General features: G+C 38.7%; 1 protein-coding gene and 1 pseudogene across 6 annotated transcripts in view; one reads left to right on the forward strand and one right to left on the reverse strand.

The window, feature by feature from the left end:
• LOC109466534 (tetratricopeptide repeat protein 14-like) overlaps nucleotides 1–5,912 on the forward strand; it is a 41,620-nt gene that overhangs the window by 29,364 nt on the left and 6,344 nt on the right. The gene's annotated exons all lie outside the window — the stretch shown is intronic.
• LOC109466536 overlaps nucleotides 1–5,912 on the reverse strand; it is a 27,769-nt pseudogene that overhangs the window by 7,504 nt on the left and 14,353 nt on the right.

Genomic DNA, 5,912 nt, shown 5'->3' on the forward strand with positions numbered 1-5,912 from the left:
GGCGGCTATTTTGTCAGTGCGAAATGCTGGGCTGGCTGCCTGTATCTCAGAGATAGCAGGCCATCGTTTGTCACAGTACGCTGGTAAGCCATGCAAAGCCTGATTTAAATGCATAGCAGTCAAATATAGTCTTCATAAAAAGAAAATAATAGCCAAATAATGGCAGAGGAGTGGAAAAGGTTGTTTTAATTACAAGGAATGATAGCAAAATAGCCTCTTGATGAAATGGAATAGATTAGAAGTTGAAGCTTGGGCTATCACACTTGAAATGTCCTAGGAGGGGGTACAGTATTCGTAGCCCATCAAAGAAAATCAAGAATGAATTAAAAACAGAACTAAGCATAAAAGTTAAAGTATGAAATTGCTTGGAAACTAATCTGTGTTGGTGTCACCAAGTACAGTAGGGGCATTGTCATTAGATAGCTAAATTAAACAATGTTTAGAGTAAGATGTTCAAGGTTTAGGTTAACAAGTCGGTGTAATGTAGTCAGCTGCCGCCGCGCCGCGTGTCTGCGAAGCTGGTGTGTTACGCTGAAAGGCAGTTATACCGGCTATACAGATATAGTCAGATACAGGTAATCTGTAACTCTTGCAATTTTACATTCCGAAGTGATTGGTCATTACTTATCCTGACGAAGGCGACAGTGGTCGTTGAAAATTCGATCCTTGTGTGCCCTTTGTGTTAGAATAAAGTTCAGCATTGTAGTAAGTATGATTTTCATCCTGCTGACATATTGAATCTTTTGAAAAATCCATTTTTTTCATTATCATATAATAGTTCCACGAACATATCTATTTTTCTCAGACCGTGGAATTTTGCTACAGTGAACATAAAGTGAAGTACATGTGTACAGTACTCTGCTTCGATAATGAAAATATGTCGAGATACATTTCTATTTTAACAACGTTAACAGAGACACATATACTCTGGACAGAATACACCTTTTATGAATTTATAACATCCAAGTTCACTTGGTGATAAGGAAAAGACAAAAGGCCATTCGGATCATTGCCTGTGCTTCTTACAACGCCCGAGGGGGCGTTTGGCAGTCCGAGGATTTATCTGTAAGGCAGCACATGAGCCTGGCATTTCCTTCTTTAATGGGCCATAATATGATAAAGTGTACAGTTTGGGCAGTATTTACTTTGAATGGATGTTGCCCACCTACATGTATAACAAAGGGGGACGGGGGTGGTGTGGTATACTTCCAATTACTGTAAAAAATGCATTTATTTTCGCCGTAGTTTATTCCACAGTTTTTTTGTGGAATGTGAATCTAGCTGCTTGAGTAATTATAACTGTTTTGTAGTGTTTGTTCTCTAACGGTTATACATGTACAATTATGCAATATTATTGGAGAAGTGTGCGTAGTCCAGTGGTTAGCGATCCTGCCTCTAGACTAGGTAAGAAGTTGGGAGTTCGAATCCCGGCTGATGTCGCTCACCCGACATGCATGCTACTGTTTAGGGTCGCAGTCCTTTGGACGGGACGTTAAGCCGTGGTCCACTGTTCATTGTGCTTGTCGAAAAGAGCTAGGGGAATTTCCCCGGTAAAATGGACCTGTAAATACTGTACATAGCGTCTGTCTTCTCTGTCACGACCAGTGGAAGATTAGGTCTTCAATGAGCTAAACTGGATCGAGATCACTTTCTTTTCTTTCTTTATATTTGGTACTTGTACTCATGTATACATTCACTGTTGTTTTATTTCACTGTCACGATAAGTCAGGTTTTTGCCATTGGTTTTGTTTTCTGAGCAGTCAAATTTTAAAACACATATTTGCGGTATCTCGATTTCATGGTAAAGAGTCACAACTGTGAAAATAAAACTAACAACAACATGTCAAGATTTTCAATATGTTTAGTTTCATTCATTCAAACAGTGGTAAGAAATACAGTACTTTCTCTAAGGATAAGTCAATGAAGGTTAAGACATCCAGGTAATAAGACACACAAGTGATTGACGAAAAGTAGTGGATGCTACTTGAAACATCTGACAGTTTTCAAAATCATATCCAGTTGCTTGACTAATTGTTTTTCTTGTGTAAGTTCTCTTAGACTAAGGCCACACCAATTTAATTTCTTGGTTAATGGATTTTTCTAGAAAAATAATGGAGCAGGCGGGCGAAAAAAAATAAATAAGTGCTTTCAAAAAAGCAGGCGTTTGCTGGTGTGGTATTTTTGCACAACAAAATCGTATGCAGCAAATGTGCTTTTTCTTTGAAGTGATGATATGACCTTTGATTGAAATCTAGCTCCCCTACATACGCATATACATTTTGTGTGTTAGTATGAAGGGATTTTTACTATTGGCATGTAGGTAGTTTAGTTTAGATTTTATTTTAATAAAATACACATTTTCCACAATGGTTTCAATACAATTCACTCAAGTACACACAAAATCACTTCCACTTGGAATATACAGTTCCTGGCAAATTCTGACAACATAAAAATACTTTCATTGAATAAAAGGAATGGAGACCGTATTACTACTGGTGAATTTTATGACTACAGACTGCCCTGGGTGCTGAACTGACTATTTAGCTGAAACGCTAATATATTACAAGGACGGTATTCTCCTTTATGGAGCTCTAAAATAAGGTGCATCATACTTCTCGCCTACTACGTCTACCTCGTTTGCAAAATCGCGGACCACTGTCGACTCCGCGGCGGATACCAAGTTCTCAAACTCCTACGTACTAAGTAAAAATTCCCATCAGGGCGATAATTTTGTTCCGTGTGCTCCCCACAACGTCGGTACTTTCTGGAGAATCCTCGCCGAGAGAAGGATAAATTTCCCTAAAATTAATACTATCAAGGTCCCCAAGCACGTATTTCAGCGTAAATCCGGACATTTCGCAAGTAAAATCAGAACTTTATCGCCGAAAAGACCCTAAAAACAAATAGAAAGCTCGGCACACGACAGCTGCAAGGAATTGTGATGATGTAATGCTATTTGACCCCTGACCTTTTTCACCGTCTTTGACTGACTTCCGGGTTTGACTGATCGGTCGCGCTGCAGCGCCGCTATGTTTTTGCCCGGGAAATACCGCCATTCCGAATACTGTACATGTACAGTTTATCCGGGACCCGCACACAGGGCATGTACTGCGAGTCAGCGATCCCGGATATATCCGCGATTACGCACACCAAGGAGGTTCCTTGCGCTCACACATACCAGTACATTATGTCCCCTGGCGAGCATAGGCGTTGCTGCAGGCAATTAACATAATATATGGCCAGACGAACAGTGCGTGTTTTTTTGCCAGTTTATGACTCGCGTCAGCAACATTTTAACGTGAAATCATATTATAAAATGTATCCCTTTGTCAGACTTATTGCTGTGTGAGCTTTTTATATTATTGTAGCACAGTTTTAGCGATTCGAGCATATGAGACCAGGAAAGGACTGTAGGAATAGGAGCAAGGCTATGGCATAGTCCGTTGAACGAACGAAGGATCCAACATTGTCCAAGGATCGGTCCAAGGTTCCGAGTCGTCTGATTGCGTTTGCGACCGTTAGCGGTCGCAAACGCAAAAAAATAAAAACAAGAGTTCCACGATCTCATACCTTCGCCAAATGGTGTTAACTCTTGCGGGTGACAAATTATACAATTTTAATCATTTATTTTGTAAATAAGAGCCTCATTTGCATGGATTATATCAGTTGATCATATTCTCCATCCAATGACAGCCTTATCATAACAAAAAGGCTATTATAGCACTTCCTCATAAATTATGCAAATGAGGTCATGATTTGAATAAATTATGTTTATTGATCTTCACTTCACTTCACTTCACTTCCAAATGTGGAAAGTATGAAATTGGGTGCAGCAGTGACAACTATGGAATTATAAGAATTTGCCATTAATTATGCAAATTAGGTTCTCATTTACATAATCTATATCCTCAGATGTTTTTCTCGTTCTCAAGTAGATGTCACAAGTGTTTAATAGTTCTATTACCGAACAAAGCAGATTTATAGAATTTCCTCATTAATTATGCAAATTAGCTCCTGATTTGCATAATTGCCATCTGATTATGTCAAGCATCACTTCAACTACATACATGCCAAAAATCACGACAATACGTCAACCGGATCTTGAGTTATCGTCCTTCAAATTTTTTTCAACAAATGCTCCTGCAGTTCCAGAACAAGGCGCTAGGGGACCCAATCTCATGTCACTTCTTCCTACCCCCAAAGCTATCTACCAACCAAAATTCGTGACCCTAGCATGTCCAGAACATGAGATATCAAAACCGGAAGTTCAGCTGCAGTACCTAGGAAAGCCGCCAGGGGGCCCAAAATCTAATCATTTCTAGGTCTCATGAAGACCTACCCACCTATCAAGTTTCATTCCAATCCATCCACTGCTTCTCGAGTTATCTTGCTAAACCACAAACCCACAAACACACACACAGACAAACGCTACTGAAAACATAACCTTCTTGGCGAAGGTAACAAGCCTAGGCCTCCTATTATGGCCCAAAATAGTACGATAGCAGCCATGAAGTCAACACACCAGGCTGGTTCAAAATTTAAACAATGAATTTTGAACTTTAAATGATACCATTGCATTGAAAGATGGAATAACTGTAACAACTAGGAAGAAAAGGAGTGTTTTCAACTGTTCCAGGCAAAATATGAGCATTTTGCAGTTGATTCTAAATTTTTATTTTTTAAGCGGGCGAATCCGTTAACCAAGAAATTAAATTGGTGTAGCCTAACGGTTATACAATATTTTGGCACTCGTATAATTTCTTCTTACTATATTATCTAGATAAGCAATCTTCAGAATCTTAAGTTTGTCCATAAATTGGCACTTAAACCCTGTCCATCAGTCACCACTGCAGTTTAAGTCTTGAGTTATGACTTGTGTCAGAGCCGGCGACGTTTTAGGATGTTTGAAATCCTCAGGGTGTGAGACTGTCAGTAAGTCAAGAAGAACCGGGAACATTACTTGTGACACGTCTTGAATCATTCAAACACTGATTTACACGGATCTCCTCTCTACACATTACTCACGACAAGTCTTCTTAAGGGCTTCTTAAGGGCTTTTAAATGAGATTTTCAGGACAGAAGTTATAGACAGAAGAAGAAGAGGAGTTTAGGCCACACCAATTTAATTTGTTGGTTCTCGGATTTTTTCAGCAAAATATGAAGCAACAGGGCAGAAAAATAGAAAAATAAAAACAGGTCTAGGCATCCTATAATTATAGCCCCAAATGCTTAGATAGGAGCCATGAAGTCAACACAAAAGGGTGGGTTAATACATCTATTTAAATGATGAATTTTGAACTTTAATATCAAACCACTACATTGATAGATGGAAAAAACTGTGACCTCTAGGAAGAAAAGGACTTTCCTCAACTGTTGTGGGCAAAATATGAGCATATTTGGTTGATTCAGAACCAGAATCTTTCTCTTTTTGTTGCAAATCAGAAAAAAATGAAGAGGCGAATCTGAGAAACAACAAATTAAATTGGTGTGGCCTTAGTATGTCTGTACAATGTACATGCATAGATTTCAACAAGTAGCACAACAAAGGTTTTTCTCTCTACAAATAATGCAACTTGCAACAGCTGTGGACATTTTGTTGGGGACATTTTTTGCTGACAAGGATGTTCCTAGTTGACGGTCAAAGTTTTTCTTTTGGGTCTGTCTTTGTCTGAATTGTAAGAATATTTAAACTTCATATTATACAAATGTAGGCATGATTGTGGGCAAATCACATTAATCAATTACTGTACAATATTTCAACAAAAACGTACTGTTCCTGTCCATGGTGCTGATTATAAGGTTAATCTGTTCACCATGCTAACTTGGCATGGATCCATAACTATTAGTCTACTTGTAGTATAACAAAGGTTTTTTTCTGGCAATAAAATGTTACGAATATGCTGTGTCAACTT

This window comes from Branchiostoma belcheri, unplaced genomic scaffold (genome assembly GCF_001625305.1).
Source record: "Branchiostoma belcheri isolate BF01 breed outbred unplaced genomic scaffold, Haploidv18h27 scaffold169, whole genome shotgun sequence".
In the NCBI taxonomy this organism is placed as follows: Eukaryota; Metazoa; Chordata; class Leptocardii; order Amphioxiformes; family Branchiostomatidae; genus Branchiostoma; species Branchiostoma belcheri.